General features: G+C 46.8%; 1 long non-coding RNA gene across 2 annotated transcripts; it reads right to left on the bottom strand.

Annotated features, from left to right (window-relative positions):
* Window positions 1-5861: 5861 nt before the first annotated feature.
* LOC309815412 lies at window positions 5862-14710 on the bottom strand. Of its 2 annotated transcripts, none has more exons than XR_014295874.1 (4): window positions 14584-14710; window positions 8303-8440; window positions 7971-8057; window positions 5862-6036 (listed from the first exon to the last, which is right to left on the bottom strand). It is a non-coding gene; the product is annotated as an uncharacterized lncRNA (long non-coding RNA). The 2 variants fall into 2 exon arrangements; XR_014295875.1 differs by lacking the exon at window positions 5862-6036 and adding an exon at window positions 7507-7793.
* Between the last annotated feature and the right edge of the window lie 2646 nt (window positions 14711-17356).

The following is a 17356-nucleotide window of genomic DNA, read 5'->3' as shown; positions in this document are numbered from 1 at the left end:
AGGTCACGAGACACCCCCATGGACCTCTGATGTCTACATGGAAGAGCCTGGTGTGATTTTCACCAGTGAGTGGACACGGTGGGTGAACAATTAGCCAGCTCTGGGCAGAGAAACTGCCCCCCAGGAGGCTCACACAGGAACCATGGCCTTGGGAACAAACAGGAGCCTCTCAAAGAAATTCCCAGAAGGCGGGTCAATTAGAAAACTTAGCACCTAGGCATCACCACCCCCTCCATCATGTAATCTGATAGGCTGGATCTGAGGGTCCATGAAGGGAATAAGCAGATGGGAAGAGACAGGTTGGAGGGCTGGGACATTCCCTCCTCTCCCTCTCCCACTCCCCCCACCTCCCTACCTCCTTATTCCCCCCAACCCAGCTCTCACCACTCTCTCTGGGCTCCTCCCCAATCTGTGCCTCCACCCTAGTCTCCATTGTACAATAGTCTTCTCTCCAAAAAATCCACAGTCTCTCTAGGAATCTTCCAGAGAGATGATAGTGTAAAATGTCAGAGCTGAAAATATCATTTTACTCTCTCACTTTCTAGTTGAGGAAACTGGTTCAAGGAGATTAACCAATGTGTCCAAAATCTCCCATCCAATAGGTGTAGAAGCCAAGAGCTCAGATGTCTTCATTCCTAGGCCAGGGTGATTTTGTCCTCTACCATTTTACTTCCTGCTGTTGGCTGAAAGAAAGCCCAGTGTTGTGCTTAGGAACATGGACTCCAAGGCTGAATCCCTGGGTTCAAATTCCATGTCTGGTACATGCCACCCATGTGGTCTCAGTGCCCTAATTTTCTCATCAGGAAAATGAGGATAACAATAGTGACTACATCGAGGGTTTGTGTAAAGATTAAATGAATTCAAGCATATTTAGAACAGGACCTGGTAAATGTTATGGAAGTCTTTGCTATCTTGATAATTTTGTCAGCCAGTTAATTGTGTCTATGGGAAGAAGTCAGAAAAGGGCAGAGATAAACCAAATGATTCAGCAGAGGAAGCACAGGATCTCCTCAGAAAGCAAGAGTTCAGAACCTCCATCTTCATGAGGAGCATGTGAGGCCCAGGCCATCCACCATTCATCCCTGAAGTATTCACTGAGCCAGTAGAACAGAGTTCAGAAACAGAGGCTCATACATATGGTTACCCAGTTTACAATAAACATACATCTGCAATGCATGGAGGAAAGATGATCCATCTGAATGGAGAAGAAGCAGTGGTCACCCCAACCTCACACCATACATAAAAGTCAATCCCAGATGGGACTACAGGCCTAACTTGTGAAAGTTCAACAATGAAGCTTCTAGAAAATAACATAAGAGGATATCCTTGTAGCCTTAGGATAGACAACATTTTCTTAACAAGATACAAAAAGCAAAAATCATAGAGGAAAAGATTGATAAGTTGGACTTCATTAAAATTAAGACTATCTCTACAATTAAAAAATAAAAATTGAAAAAAACAATGTAGGAATTAATATTCTAAAGGAAATAATTCCTATAATGATTCAGTCTTTTATCATTAGCAGCATCTACTAATATGTAATTAACTTACTTCAAAACAAATTTTAAGTTTCTGTTCAACAAAACAATTTTCTGTTCTGTTCATTTCTGATTCATGAAGAAAGTGAGAAGGTGAGCCTAAAAGACTCATATCCAGAATATATAAAGAACTCCTAGTGGGACTTCCCTGGTGGTCCAGTGGTTAAGACTCTGGGCTCCCAATGCAGGGGACCAGGGTTCGATCCCTGGTCAGGGAACTAGATCCCACATGCCGCAACTAAAGATCCCGCATGCTGCAATGAAGATCCCGCACACGACAATGAAGATCGTGTGGCAACTAAGACCCAGCACAGCCAAATAAATAAATAAATATTTAAATAAATAGATAAATAAATACGGTCTCCTAGCACTCAGTAAGAAAACTATCAGCAACTGGATAGAAAAAGGCCAAAGGACGTAAATAAGAAAAAGTGTTCAAAATAAATAACCATCAAGGAAATGCATACTAAAATCACAATTATATACCACTACATACTCACCAGAACAGCTTTTTTAAAAATAATAAGATAATACCAAGTCTTGGCAAGTTTGTGGGGCAACTGGTAGAATCCTCTCTCCTACATTGCTGATGGGAATATTAATTGGTACAAGTACAATGGGGAAAAAGTTGGCAGGACTTTCCAGCGTTGAACATATACAAACCTTATAACCAAGCAATTCTACTTTTAGTTATATAGCCAACAAACATGAGTACATATGTGCTCCAAAATACAAGCCTACTCACTGCAGCATTATTCCATATAGCCCCCAACTGGAAACAATCTAAACATACATCATCAGTGAAATGAATACATACATCGAGTGGTAGTCATACAATGGAATATAGATAGTCATGAGGATGAACAACATAAAATTACACACTATAACTTGAGTGCAGTCACAAACATAAGATTGAAAGAAATGTGTCCATCCTACATGATTCCATTCAATTGCAGTTCAAAAATGGGCAAAACCAATCCATGAGGTTGGAAGTCAGGATAGCAGTTAGTAGTCAGTGGGTAATTACTAGGCGGCGCCATGATGGAGGCCTGTGATGGGTGCTGGGTATATTCCACATCTTATTTTGGGTAGTAGTTACACAGGTATGCTCAACTGAAAAAAATCATTTATCTGTACATTTGTGATTTATACACATCTCTCTATGTTATACTTCAAAGTTAAAACATTTGCTTAAAATCCTTTACTGAACACCTGTATATGTTACCTGTATGTAGCGTATACAGTGGTACACAAGGTAGAAGTGGCCCTGCTCCCAAGCAATTGTAGCCCAGATGTTTTCAAAATGGCCAGAGCTAATGTTATAGAAAACTATAATTATAACCCTCACGTCTCAAGGAGACACTCTCCTTGTAAGAACATTTTTCACATTCCTTGTCTCCTGTGACCTTAAAAGCTGTATTGTCTTTAAAATATCAGCTTTGATGGAATCCTTAAAGAATGTGACCCTCTCAGAATTTTACAACAAAAAAACAGAGGCTCCAAGAAAAAGGACTTGTCCAAGATCACCCAGAATATGTGTCAATGTCAAGGATCATCTGTGATCTGGAAACCTAGCTGCCCGCCTCAAGCAGGGAGAAGACAGAGTGCAGGGCAGAGACGCAGCGCCAGGTCCCAGCTCTGACTCTTTCTAGTGTGTGATTCATCCAACGAGTGTAACTTCTAGGTTTCCTACCCATGAAACGAGAATACTAATACCTACAAAAACCCAGAGCCGTCACAAGACTCACACTGCTACTTGAGTGTCTCTCGGCTATTATTACAGTAAATAAAGGAAACTTTCCATGATGAGAAGATTTATATAAAGTGGGAGGCATTTTAAAGACTTGCCTTTGAGGAAGCAGAGGATGAAGATCCTTAAGACTCTGACCACATTCCCCCCAAGTGTCAGCCACAGGGACAGTGGGGACTGGCTCACAGGTCCCTGGGGAGCAGGCCATCCCTGCTTGTTTGATGGGCACGGTCTGCACATCGTCCTCACAAGGCAGTTCCCACCCCTACCCTAGCAGGTTCCAGTGGCCCTCACGTGACCGGGTAACAACCCACCAAACGGAGACTTGGAGCCTTCCACCAGCTACGTGGAATCTACTCTAAGGTGAGACGTTTTAAAATGTAAAACAACGTCAGCAGGGCTGTGACCCAGAAGGAGAAGTGTGCCCTGGCGGTAGTTCTCAAGCCTGGCAGCACATCAGACTCACCTGGGCAGATAGAGCAGCAGCTGGGCTCAGGTTGGGTACAGGCATGGGACCCTTTGAAAGTGGTCCCAGGTGATTTGAATGTGTGCATCAGACCTGAGAACGGCTGACCTTGCCCCACCCCTGTGGTGTCCATTTCCCCAGGGGCAGGCCATGCCTGTGAACTTCAGGGAGACGTTGCAGAAGGTGGAATATAGATGGTCTTTTCTTAAGGAGGAGCATCGTTGTTGGGTGACCCTGCCACTGGGCCCCAGAGCAGCTTCCAACAAGGTCCATTCCCAATGGTAATTAAGATGAAAGGCTGGGGCAAGGAGGTAGGGCACAGAGAAAGCGGAGGTGGCCAGAAGCAGAGGACCCAAGTGGGTCTACCCACCTTCCACGGTGCCTTTAGGATGGTGAGGCCACTGACTCACGAGAGGGACAGGGACTTGCACTGATGCCACTCACCAGGTGCCAGGCGAGAAGCCTCAGGCAAATGAGTCCTCAGTCCTCCGAGCCTCAGTTTCCTCGTGTATGACTCAGGGAGGAACACCTCCCCCCGCCACACACACCCACCCCATCCCCGTGCAGTAATGCTGATTAAATGGGATGACGTCGGCTAACACAATTGAACACAATTCAGCAATGCGAGATGCACATACAACGTACCGATCTCATGACTTCGGAGGCATCCACTACTCTGAGACCTCACACAGGTGGATCTCATACAGCTAGAGGCGGGATTTGAACTCGCGCTTCAAACTTCAGAGCGCAGGCTGTGAGCCTCTGGCTTATACTGTCTCCTTCAAAATGTGGGAGCCGTTATCTCATTATAAATCACGTTTTCATTTCCATCAACTTGAATAATTATTGACCTCTGTGATTTGAGCACAGATTGAGAGCCTGGTGGGAAGACCAGCTCCCTGGACTCCAACAGAGAGATGGATGAGAGCAGGTGGTCTTTCCTCTGTGGGGCGGCCACCCAGCCATGAAGCCCTTCGCCAGAGAACCTTCTCCCATCCTCTCCCGGACTAACCCCTCCCCCCTCCCTAGCAGGTCTGTCTTCACCCTCCCCCAGTGACAGATTGCCAGTTTCCTGAGATTAAGTCATCCCAGCAATACCCTCAGCCCCAGGTTAGAAATTTGTGTGTCATTCTGGATATAAATTATCGTTTCTAACTCCTCCAAAGGCATTAACAAAGTCTCCTAATTATTATACTTTAATCTCGTTTTAAAAATACAACATGCACATGCGTATCTCACACATGGATGGCGGGATACTTAACAACGACCATTGCCAAGATTCCGGTTTCTGCTGTCATCATCTCCCAGCTGAGCTGCTGTGATTTGCTCTTGGCTGGTCCTCCTTCATCTGTCATATCATTTGTCCTCTTCAAAATTTGGCCTCACATTTGTGTTGACCCTTCCCAGGTCTCTAGTTACCCCAATAATGCTAATTACAGCACTTCCGCTCACCTGTTGGGGTTAGAGGCCCCCAACTGCTGTCCTGTTGTAAAGGACTTATATCAGCCCCTTGGACATAAGGCTGCACCAGCCTACTTCAATATTCCCCATACCCCAATGTCACTCAATTATTGGTCACCCTGTGCAGTGTTTCCATAATCAAGTCTTCAAACCGCTTACCTCCCAACTTCCCCATAGAAACATCAGCCACGCTCGCTCTCCTGTCACCGGAGATATTCTGTGTGTGTTCAAAAGTCCCTTGGCCTGCCTGTTATTTCAGCAATAGTTTAAGCTTGAAAGCAAGATCCACAGCTGAAAACATTGCTCAACAAAGCAATAAATCATATCGTCTTACATCATTCCCCTGCTCCCACACCTCACACTGCTGGACTCCTCGGCAGACTCAGGGATTCTATCTCTAAGGCATGCTCCAAGAAAAGAACAAGGGACTTTCTGCCTTTTGTTTTGTTTTACCAAAGAGATGTAATGTTTCCCTTTACAGAGTTAGCCCTTCCTTGTGTGTGTTCAGTACAAGCTCCTGCCTGCCTTTATTTCTGGTGACCAAATGTAAACAGCTCGCCAGAAGGTGTTAGTTTGTTAAGAATGCCCTAACCAATTGTTCAACCTTGGAGGCGTAAAACAACAGAAATTTATTCTCTCACCGTTCTGGAAGCCAGAAGTCCAAAACCAAGGTGTCAGCAGGGTCATGCTCCCTTCAAAGGCGCTAGGGGAGCATCCTTCCTTGCCTGGGAGCTCCTCGTGGCTACCAGCATCCTCTGGCTCCAGTCTCTGCCTCTGTCTTCATGGCCTTTCTTCCCTCTGTGTCTGTGCCCTGTCCTCTCCTTGGAAGGACACCAGTGATTGGATTTAGGGCTCATTCTAAATCCAGGATGATTTCCTCTCAAGATCCTTAACGAATTACACATCTTCAGATTCTATTTCCAAAGAAGGGCATATTCTGACATCTGGGTAGACACAGATTTTTTTTTTCGAGGTAAGGGTGGTACTATTAGACCCACTACACAGGATGTGGAAGGATATGGCGCTCTCCTTCCAAGATTCCAGTCTAAATGCCCTGCTCTCTGCCCACCTGCCCCATCCTCCTCCACAGACAGCTGCATACATTTTCTTTGGTTGGTTGTAACATATTTTTTTAACCGCTGGGAGTATTACGTTTCAATTGGTGTGAAAGGAGCAGCTGCTCATCAGTCTCCCAGTCTGTGAAATGGAACCAGCAACACCTCTCTGCCAGTTGTCGTGAGGTGTAACCAAACAAACGAAGGCCAGACACCTGGTGCTGGCCTGCAGGAGGTGTTCGGGCTGTGATAGCTTAGCCCCCAGGCTCAGGTCCCTGGGGCCCGCATGCCTGACATGAAAACTGGGTGTTGGCCACACTTAACCAGTAAGGTGAGGAAGAAGCAGAAAACAATCGCTGAGTGGCCATCAGGCTCTATTTCACTTCAGCAGCTACTCTGAAACCCACCCTGGGTGTTTCTCCAACTCCTCCCAACCTCTTCTGGTCCTGACAGGTGGTGAGAGTATCACATCCATTCTGCAGATGAAAAAACTGAGGCAGGGGGAGTTAGACATCAGTGGCTTGGCCAACATGATGTTAAAATCTTGAGGGTCTAGTTTCAAGCCAAGGGCCGATGTAGGAGGTTTCCAGCTGGATCTGAGGTCTGAGCTGGGGTTCTGGGTTGCCAGGGGTGCTCTGAGAGCAATGAATTACAGAACCATCCAGAGGAGTCAGAGGCCAATTCTATTTTTTTGTTTTCAAAGACCAAATGTGCTCCTAGTCTTGGGCTGTGTCTGATTAACGTCAAAACGGCAGAGAAATGTGGAAAATGAAGTCAAAACCATTACTTGTTTTTTGTGAGGGTGGAAAAAACCCAAAGATGTGAATATTATTTCTTTTTAAATTTAGTCACATCTATTTATACATATAGACACATGGAATTAAGAGTTGGAGGCTGGTAACCAAGCCTTAAAAATAGCACCCCACCCAGAAGAGAAATATGATCTTTGGGGTCCCTGTGTCCAGAAAAACCCTAGACAATCCTCTGGCTCTCAAGAGACGGAAAGTAATTGGTTTGGAGATTTTTTATTTCAATCATTTTTAAGTCAAGGAGGTTTGTGGCAAAGGAGGAATCCCTTTCTAACCATCTCCACCTCTACCCGTTTCAGTTGTATCCACAGCTTCGTTCTCATGAACAAGATCCCAGGAACTCAGAAAACTGCAACAGGGTGGTGGGGGGTCAGAGTTCAATCTGCCTGAACTTCATTTTCAATCCAGGACTCCGTTACGCCAATCCAGGACTCCGTTACGCCAACCAGCTCTCAAAGAAGCAGTCAACTTGCCCCGTTTTGCATTTGTTTTCCTGTCAGTTTTGTGGCTGTTCATTATGTGTGAGGAGAAATGAGGGCTTGTGTATAAACACCACAGTTGAACAAGGAGCATATTTCTTTCCCCGTCTCTAAATCTGGACCCTTCCCCTTCTCGCCAGTGCTACAGTTTCCTCTGGCACTTGAGACAGACATATGTTATTTTCAGTTCCACAACTTTCTTGTTCGCTGTATCACTGCACACATGGCCCAGGCACTGCAAATATAAATACATGTGGGCGTCTGCATTTCAACCACTGGACTCTCGCCACTTTTTTTTTTTAATGCAATGTAACTCAAGTGGATTGTCATCACAGCCAGGCGGCGTGACAAAGTCCTCCAACAAAATCAACATTTCCCAAGCCCAGACCGCCATCCCATCCCAAATTCTTACCATTTGCCATCCACCCCCGCCAATCGGCAAATGCTCAAACCGGCTTCAGCGGGCAGAATCCTACGATGACCCTCCGATTACTCTTACCTGATGAAAGAAGAGCCTAATAAATAAATACGCTAATTGGGCTTTGCGAAGATAGACCTTCCCCAACAGTACTTATTGCCACATGATAAAAACCCATGACAAGCTTCAGCTTTGTGGATACTCTGAGAATAAATAAGAGGTTATCTGCAAATTCAAACATGCTGAACAGGTTGGCGCTCTTTCAGGTAGCAGTGGGTTTAGGCCGGATGTCAAGATGTGGGAAAGGGAGGCCTTTTAATACTCACTCCCTTCTGCTGAGGTGTGTACCAGGAGCCGGTAGCAGGGCAGCAGTACATGGATATACAGACAGATGTTGGATTTTTCTCCCAGATCCTGGAGAATTTGCAGATGGCCCCCCACACAGGAGACGATGGAGGGTAAAGCTGATGAAAATAAAAGCAGCAACTTCCATTTAATATGTGCTTGCTACAAACCATACACTTTATCTCATTTTAGTTTCACAAATAATTATCCCCACTTAACAGACAGAGAAACTGAGACTAATGAAAACTGAGACCAATGAAAACTTTTGCTAAGATATTGTCCCTGTAAGTCCAGGACTGTGCACCCACTGCTGACTCCTTAAAAAGTATTTGGATTTATCAGGTGCATGCATTCCATATTAGTTGTTTTATCTAATCTCAGAAAACTCTGTAAGATAGATATTATCAGCATTTTACAGATGGGAGGATAAAGCTCCGAGAAGTTAAGTAACTTGCCCAGGGCCGCTTGGATGATAAATGAGCAGAGATTTGAACCAATGTGGTCTAACTCCAAAGCCCGTGCCCTAAAACATGGACCAGGTAGTAAATATCTTAGGCTTTCAGTTCATCCAGTCACTGTCACAGTGACTCAGTTCTGACCTGCTAGCTTGAACGCAGCTATAGACAATATGTGAATGAATGGGTACAGCTTTGTTCCAATCAAACTTGATCTACAAAAACAGCTGGATGGATTTGGCCAAAGGGTTGTAGTTTGCTGATCCCTACTCTAAAGCATTACAGTCGACATATTACATCCGTGGTCAAGGCCAGGAAACGCTGAGCACAGGGCTAGAGGCACAGAAACCGAGGCGTGGTCTTTGTTTTCCCTGGCCTCATCTTCTGTTACTCTTCCCCTGACTCTCTCTGCTCCAGCTGCACAGCCTCCTTGCTACTCTTCAAACATACCTGCATCCTACTGCTTCAGGGCCTTTGTGCTTGCTGTTCACCCTGCCTGGAGCAACTGTCCTTTCAGATCTCTTCATGGCTGACTGCCTCACCTCCTTCCTTTTTTTGCTCCACTCTCAACTTACAGTAAGGCCTTCTCTGACTACCCTATCAAAACTTGCAGCACATACCCAGGCTAGTATTTCTTCTCTCCCTCCTCTGCTTTCTTTCTCTCCATAGCACTTATCACCATCAGATAATGCTATCATTTTACTACTACATTTCGTTCATTGTCTGTCTTTCCCCCCACCACTAGAATGGACACTCTGGGAGGGTAGTCATTCTTGTTTTGTCTGTTTGGTCACTGCAATCCATTCCCAGGTTCTAGAATAGTACCTGGCACAGTGAGTGTCCAATGAACATTTGCTGGATGACTTAATAAATTTTGGACTGATGGGAAGTCATCTTTAGAGCAAGCAGAACTTGGACCCAGCAAAGCTGCCCTGGAGGGCAGGCACTTGTGATGATTTCTGGGCCCACTGGGGCACTGCCCAGGGTGGAGTCGGGGCCCCAGCACTTCTCAGCAGCTTGCCAATGTCTCCGTTGACCATACAAAGTATAGCACCCATGGGGGTGGGGGGACAGTTGCTGAGGAACAGGGAAGCTGAACAACCACCATGAAATTTCCTGGGCCTCATCTTTCCCCATGCTGACCTCTGTCCATCTGAGTGATTATTCGATGCTTCTGAAGCCCTTTGAACTCACCCTTCCTCTGGGCACGATTGCTATCTTTCTGGAAGGGAATCATTCACTTGACACCCTGTTAGAGGTAACGGATGAGTCAGGAGGCAAGCTTGGGGATGTTTCTCAGCAGCCTCCACCAACCCCATCTCCACCAGAGGCTGGGGGAAGCCATTTGGGTCTGTAACCTGACACTGTGTTTTATGAATGAACTAATTTTCCATAGGCACCTTCAAGCTGGGAAACATCCCAGAGGTGGACTAACCTTTAACATTAGGTGTAATTAAGGATTAGCCGTGTCACATGACCCGTGAAGCACCGGAGACCAGAGATAATAAATCCCCCCACTGTGGGCCGTTCCCCACAGGCAGCGCCAGCCTCGGGACCTGGGGGGCCCAGCAGTGAACGTGGAACACCCGGGGCTCAAGCACCCTCCCCCTCCAGAGCAGGCAGGTGATGCAGAGCCAAGCGGCCAGTCGGGGACACCTTCTAACCGCGCCAGTCGTGGCGTGGTCAGCAGCCTCTGAGAGCAAAAGTCCAGTCCTTGGACAGAGCTCCCTCTGGCCCAAGACCGTGCACAGCTTTTCACATCCAATGTCCCTCTAAGGCCACAACGACCTGTGACCCCAATTTTATATGTGAACACTGACGCTCTCAGGTTCAATGATTTGTCCAAGATCCCTAACTAGTAAGTGACTAAACCAGAATTGGGTTTTTTTTTTTTTTTTTTTTTTTTTTTTTTTTGCGGTACACGGGACTCTCACCGTTGTGGCCTCTCCCGTTGCGGAGCACAGGCTCCGGACGTGCAGGCTCAGCGGCCATGGCTCACGGGCCCAGCCGCTCCGCGGCATGTGGGATCTTCCTGGACCAGGGCACGAACCCATGTCCCCTGCATCGGCAGGCGGACTCTCAACCACTGCACCACCAGGGAAGCCCTGTTATTTTTTTTAATTGAAGTATAGTTGATTTACAATGTTGTGTTTGTTTCAGGTATATAGCAAAGAGGTTCAGTTATATATATATTATATAATATATAATATATATAATATATATAATATAATATATATATAATATATATAATATAATACATATATTATATATATAATAATGATATACATATTTTCTTTTTCAGATTCTTTTCCATTATAGGTTATTAGAAGATACTGAATATAGTTCCCTCTGCTATATAGTAGGTCCTTGTTGTAAACCAGAATTTGAACTGGCACCAAAGCCCATGTATTTAATCACAATGTCTTAAAACTTCTTAAGTCACCTTTCTGAACCAAATCTGGAGTTGGTGTGTGTATACACGGGGTGGGGGATTTAGTTGGTGTTTAATCATAAGAAGCAAAACAATCTCTGTCCATCCATGGTGAACAGAACTAGTGCTTCCTTTCTCCCAGGGCTTAGTGTAAAATGGGTCCCAGTTGGTGGAGGGCAGTGCTGAACTGCCAAGGGGTGACCTGTGCCAGCTCCAGGGTCCTCCCTGTCCACCCCCAGCCCCCAGCCCTAACTTTGGAAAGGCCCAGAGCGTCTATTCTCATCAGACACCACCCCTGCAGCACTGACCTTCCACTGGGAAAGTTTTAAAAAGGGTTAGTATGGTGGTCCCTCAAAAAAGTAAATGTAGAATTACCATAAATCCAGTAATTCCAATTCTAGGTATATATCCAAAAAATTGAAAGCAGGAACTCAAACAGATATGGCACACCCACGTTCATGGCGGTATTATTCACAACAGCCAAAATGTGGAAACAACGCAAATGATCATTGATGGACAAATGGATAAGCAGAATGTGGTACATACAAACAATGGAATATTATTTAGCCTTAAAAACAAATGAGGGCTTCCCTGGTGGCGCAGTGGTTGAGAGTCCACCTGCCGACGCAGAGGACGTGGGTTCGTGCCCCGGTCCGGGAAGATCCCACATGCCGCGGAGCGGCTGGGCCCATGAGCCATGGCCGCTGAGCCTGTGTGTCCGGAGTCTGTGCTCCGCAACAGGAGAGGCCACAACAGTGAGAGGCCCGTGTACCGCAAAAAAAAAAAAAAAAAAAAAAAGAAAAAAAAAGAAATTCTGACACATGCCACAGCACGGATGAACCCTGAAGACAATATCCTAAGTGAAATAAGCCAAACACAAAAGGACAAGTATTGTATGATTCCACATACATGAGTTTACCTAGAACAGTCAAATTCATAGAAACAGGAAATATTAGAGGTTACCAAGGCTGGGTGAAAGGAGAGGGGGAGTTATTAGTTCACGAGGACAGGAATGATGCAAAAGATGTGGAGATGAACAGTGGTGGTGATTGTACAACAATGTGAAGGTACTTAATCTCACTGAACTGCCCACCTAAAAATGGAGAAAGTGGTAAATTTTATATTATGTATATTTTACCACAACAAAAATGAACAAACAAGGGGCAATGCTCTCTGTCAATCAGCCTGGTGGATTTGCTATGAGCTGGAAGCCAGGAACTGGAAACGAGGTTCCGGGCCGGGAGGCATGGAGCATGGGAAGCCGACCGCCTGCTGGGTGCTCCACTGTGTGCCCCGAGCAACATGGCAGCTTCTCTGAGCCAAGCTTTGCCCGAGGACCAGGAAGCCTTTGGTTTCTTGCATCTGAGTAAATTGCAAGGGGGAGAATTAAACTGACCCAGAAGGGTAGGATACCCCACTCTTGTTCTACACTAATAGATACCTTTTCTTTTCCATTCACTCAGAAGTAGTTTGTGAACACCTACCCCGTGCCAGCTGCTTAGCCTGGCACACACTCTGCGCACACAGCTGGGCACCCACCCTCACAGCACCGTCTCATGGAGGAACCATGGTGCCCATTGCAGACAAGGAGGGAAGAGGTTCTGAGACTGTCTTTCACGAGGCCTCACAGCTTGTTCATCGGCTAAGGCTGCAGTTATAGGATTCTTATACAGGCCCCGTCGCATCCAAATCCTATATGGATTCTTTCTACAAGCGAATATCCCAGAAAAAGAGATGTCAGAATCCCACCGGAAAAGAAAAATAACACAGAGCTAAGGCGGGGATCAGCGAGTAGCAGAGAGAATTCTCTGTTCCTTTTGCCCCGCGTTCACACCCATCCCCAGGTATAAAGGGATGCCCGGAGGGGGATCGGCCCGTCCCTCCAGCCCAGCGAGGCCTCTTCATCTACCATTTCCAGGGGCCACGTGTGTGGCCTCAGCATTGTCACCCTGCTTCCATCTACAGAACAGAAGAAATTATTTCCTGGGTACAAATCCAGTTTATGTTCCAACCAAAGAGAGACAGAAAGGGTCCACGGTCAACACTCTGGGCAGGCCTCTACATTTTGCTTCATGGTCATGGCTGAGTTAGACACTGACTTGCCAGGTGACCCTGGGCAAGCCCCGGGGCCTGCGTTGTGCCCAGGTTGTTACTGAAGGCAAGATGCCCTCCAGCCCTGGTGTTCCCAAAAGAAGAAAGTCACCTGTAGTCTTAGAGATGCGAGCCTTCCTTCCCCCTGCCCTCCGACTAGCACGTGTCCCTCCCTCCCTCAGCCGCCTGTTCTCCCTCCTCAGTCCTTTCCTCTTCAAGACCCAGTGTTTCTGATCCCCTGCCTGGGAGGCCTTGCACAGATGTGGGGCTTCTGCTCGACCTGCACCTCATGTCAGCAGCCCCCCGGCCCTGTCTGGGGGACCCTGTGTGTGTGCACTTTCCCTCACGTCCCCTGGGCTGGCCCTGGGGAGAGGAATGCGGCCTCCCTCTACGCCCAGGGTGCTTGACTGTTAATGATCCCCAGGCACGCTTCCCCCACCCTGTCCCTGGAGACATTTCCAGAGTTGTTTTATGATGGAGGCTGGGGAAATCTATTAATGAGAGCAGTAATTGCTACCTTTGGGCACCAAATGTTGATTTACAACGGTTAATGCCTCAGATTCCAAAGGCATAAATTTCAGCTTTTCCACCATTTTGTCTGGAGCAAAACAAAACAGAGGGAGATCACATATCCTGGGCTACAGATGTTTGGCTACACAGAGCATTTTTCTAAGATGGGGGCTGGGGCGGGGGGCTGGGTGTTTAATTTAATTGACAATAGAGCATCGCCGGTGCTTGTTAAGCCGTGTGCACCTACATCGGTGTAAAAGCGTATTCTCTGGGTGTCAATGCCCATTTCTTAGGAGAGGGGAACAGAGGACAGGGCAAGGAGCCTGGGCGGGAAGTCGGCTTCTCCCGCGCCCCGCCCCACCCCCCAGCTCTGTCCTGATTGGCTTGATCGCTTGGCCAAGGAGGTGACAAAGCTGCCTCTTTACCCTCGGGGAGTGGCTGTGTGTCTGAGTGGCTCAGCCATGTTCTTGGAGTCCTTTGGGAAAAAAGAGACTTCCAAGATCAAGGAGAGGTGACCCCGTTGGGAGGGTGATTGGGTGTCTGTCAAAGGCAAAGAGGCTGACCCCTTTTCCTTCCAAATGAGGATCTGAGGGAGTTGGAAACTCGAAAAAGAATTCAGTTTTTGGGATTCATCCAATTAGATTTTCCAGAAACTCCTGTAAGGGCTATAAAGCCACAGTAATTTATTCCCAAAACAGCTACAACACGATCAGAAAAACACAAGCCCCCTCCCACCCCACCCCCACCACCGGCTGTTAGAAATCTATCTTCCTACCTTGGCTGACAGATGCCCCATCTCAGGCGAGTAAGTGGACTTGGCACCAAGCAGGTACCAGACAGCCCTGCTCCAGGCCCACAACCCACCCTCCCAGCTGTCCTATCAGAGATCCGCAGTTGGGACGTAAAGTAGCACAGCCCGAGTGCTATGTGGAGATCCACCACAACTCAAACAGCCCCTGGGATTCCAATCATTCAACAAATATTTGCCACGTGTCTGCTACGTGCAAGGCACAGTACAAACAGGCCTGAAGGAATTTCTGGCCCATTCTTAGGCCAGTTTTGAGTGAGAGTTTAATAACAGCTCATCCCTGTCTCCTGTACGATTCTTTATGATTTTCAAAACGCTTATTAAATATTTGAATATCTCACCAGCCCAATAAGTGGACATCCCCACTTTACGGAGGAAGGATATCATGTTCAGAGAAGCAAAGTGATTTGCCCAAGGTCACCAGCAAAAGAGAAAAGAAGTAATATAATAAGGCACAGTTGGCATTTGAACTCATGTTTCATGATCACTGGAAATGGACTGGGGATCAGTTAAACCATCGCCCTATGCGAGTGAAGCAAATGGAGGTCAAATATGTCAGGACCACGTGGGTCCAAGTTCTCTTTGTTATTGAAAAAAAAAAAAATCTGGGGAGTTCCCTGGTGGTCTAGTGGTTAGGATTTGGCATTATCACTGCTATGGTCAGGGTCCGATCCTGGTCAGCGAACGGAGATCCTGCAAGCCGAGTGGTGCAGCCAAAATATTAAAAAAATTTTTTTTGAATAATAATAAACAAACTTTAAAAAATCTATATGGGATTGCATCTGTGTCTGTGACTAGAAGGAACCACTTCCCTGGCCCTGTGTGAGAAACCATTATGAGAAGGAAAAAAGAGCTACTATTGTCATCAAACTCCAGAAAGTCTGGGCTAGAGAAGGCTGTAAAGTACTGACCCCTTGTTTCAGGAATGGGGACACTGAGCCCAGAGGAGGTGCCGAGGGCCTCCACTCATTGAGTCAGGGATGGCTTTCAACCCCAGGCGTCCTGGCCACTGCCCTTTTCCCTTCACCAGCCAGGATGCTGTTGACTGGGAGAGAAGAATCAGCTCAGAGTAAAGCAGCCAGATTGCTACAGAACTCTATTCTCTTCTCTTTCATCTCTTCTCTTTCATCTCTTCTCTTCTCCTGTTTTTTTCCTCTCCATCCAGGATGGAAAAGCCTGGCCCCAGGACAGCCCCTCCTCCCAAGAATGGGAATATTTGAGGACCTCTTTTTGGCACTAGGGGAAGAGGAGGGTCCTCAGCTAGGGTATCCGGCTTCCTCCCCCAGCCCAAGCAGAGGCCCTTAACAGGGAGGAAACGCTCCCGTGAAGCAGGGAAATGGGATAGGGGAGAGAGGCTGGGAGCAAGTTAATGATGTGCCTGGGATTTCTGCATCAGCAACTCTGATGTGTGATTAGGAACTTCCCTCCAAAGTAAATCAATGTGAGCTTTCCAGCCTCTCATGCCCTAGAAGTTCAGATGCAGCAAAAAACAGAGCATGTGTCCACAGCATCCATATCCTACACCCATGGCAGACCCTGCTAATCAACGGTAGCCTTCTAATCCACTAACTATGGGCAGCTAACATCAACCTGATGGAGTTGTCATGTGAAAAGAAATTTATACTATGAATATGGAAGATCTCAATTACTTCGGGGTATGCCTTACTTCCCTTCCTTTTGTAAATTAACAGCACTGACTCCACCTGATTTTGATAGGGCTGTCAATCAAGGGACCACACCTACTTCCTCCAGGGTGTCTGGACAGTCAGAATACTCCATGCTCAATCCCTAGGGCCTGATTGGGGAGGGCCTGTGACCCAAGTTGGCAATCAGAATTTGTTTCAGAGACTAAGCCAAATGAGGGTGAAAGAGGGCAATAACTCGGCCTGGGACTGCTGGCCACAAGAAAGATGTGAATGTGGGGCTTACGTTGAGGATGAAGACAACACTGGGAAAAGCAGAGCAGAGACAAGGGAGAGAAAGACAGACGTTTAAGTCATGGAGGAAGCCAGGTCTACCCCACAAACTTTCCCGTTCTGTTATGCAGTGGAAGTCAATGAATGCCATGGTCTTCGTTGCAGAATCACGTAACTGGCGTTCCCTTAGTATGCCTGCGTTGAAGCCAGTAGGGACTGGAACTGATGGGGCTGCTCTATCCATCATGCCCTGCTCTGTGGATGCATCTGCATCCTTGCATTCTTTAAGCTCTTTTCACAAATTGGTCCTTTGTAGGGAAGAGCTCAGAGAGCTCCCTGCAGACCCTTTGCAAGGACCCCACCAACTGCCCTAACAGTACCTCTCAGGCACTCCCAGAGCCTGGGTCTTCACATGCAAAATATCAATGAGTAGGCAAGAAAAAGGTAGGCAGGATGCAACCACATCCTATCTTAGGAAAATCAATTCGTTGTTGGACAAGAAAACAAGATGGCAAAACTAATAGGCAGCTAATGAGATGGTGCCAGAGCTTCGTGCACCTGACTTAGTTGGTCGTGCGCTCACGGCTCCGGTTTGGGGATTGGATGTTGAGTCCCCTACAGCTGCCTGCCTTTCCAAGATGGCCTGCTTACCAATTTCACACATCCAGCAACCCCGGGTACTGGTCAGAGCATTTTGAACGGCAATCAAGTTTGAGGGTGGCAGAAAGAATTAACAAAAAGGGACAGTCACGAGCTGGCAGACTTACAAATTTCTTCCAGAAGAATCGTACATGAACTCGTGCTTCTGAAAGAGAGCTGATTGC

The sequence above is a fragment of the Mesoplodon mirus genome (genome assembly GCF_964341445.2).
Source record: "Mesoplodon mirus genome assembly, chromosome: 2".
NCBI lineage: Eukaryota > Metazoa > Chordata > Mammalia > Artiodactyla > Ziphiidae > Mesoplodon > Mesoplodon mirus.
This window is presented reverse-complemented; position numbering and strand designations above follow the sequence as displayed.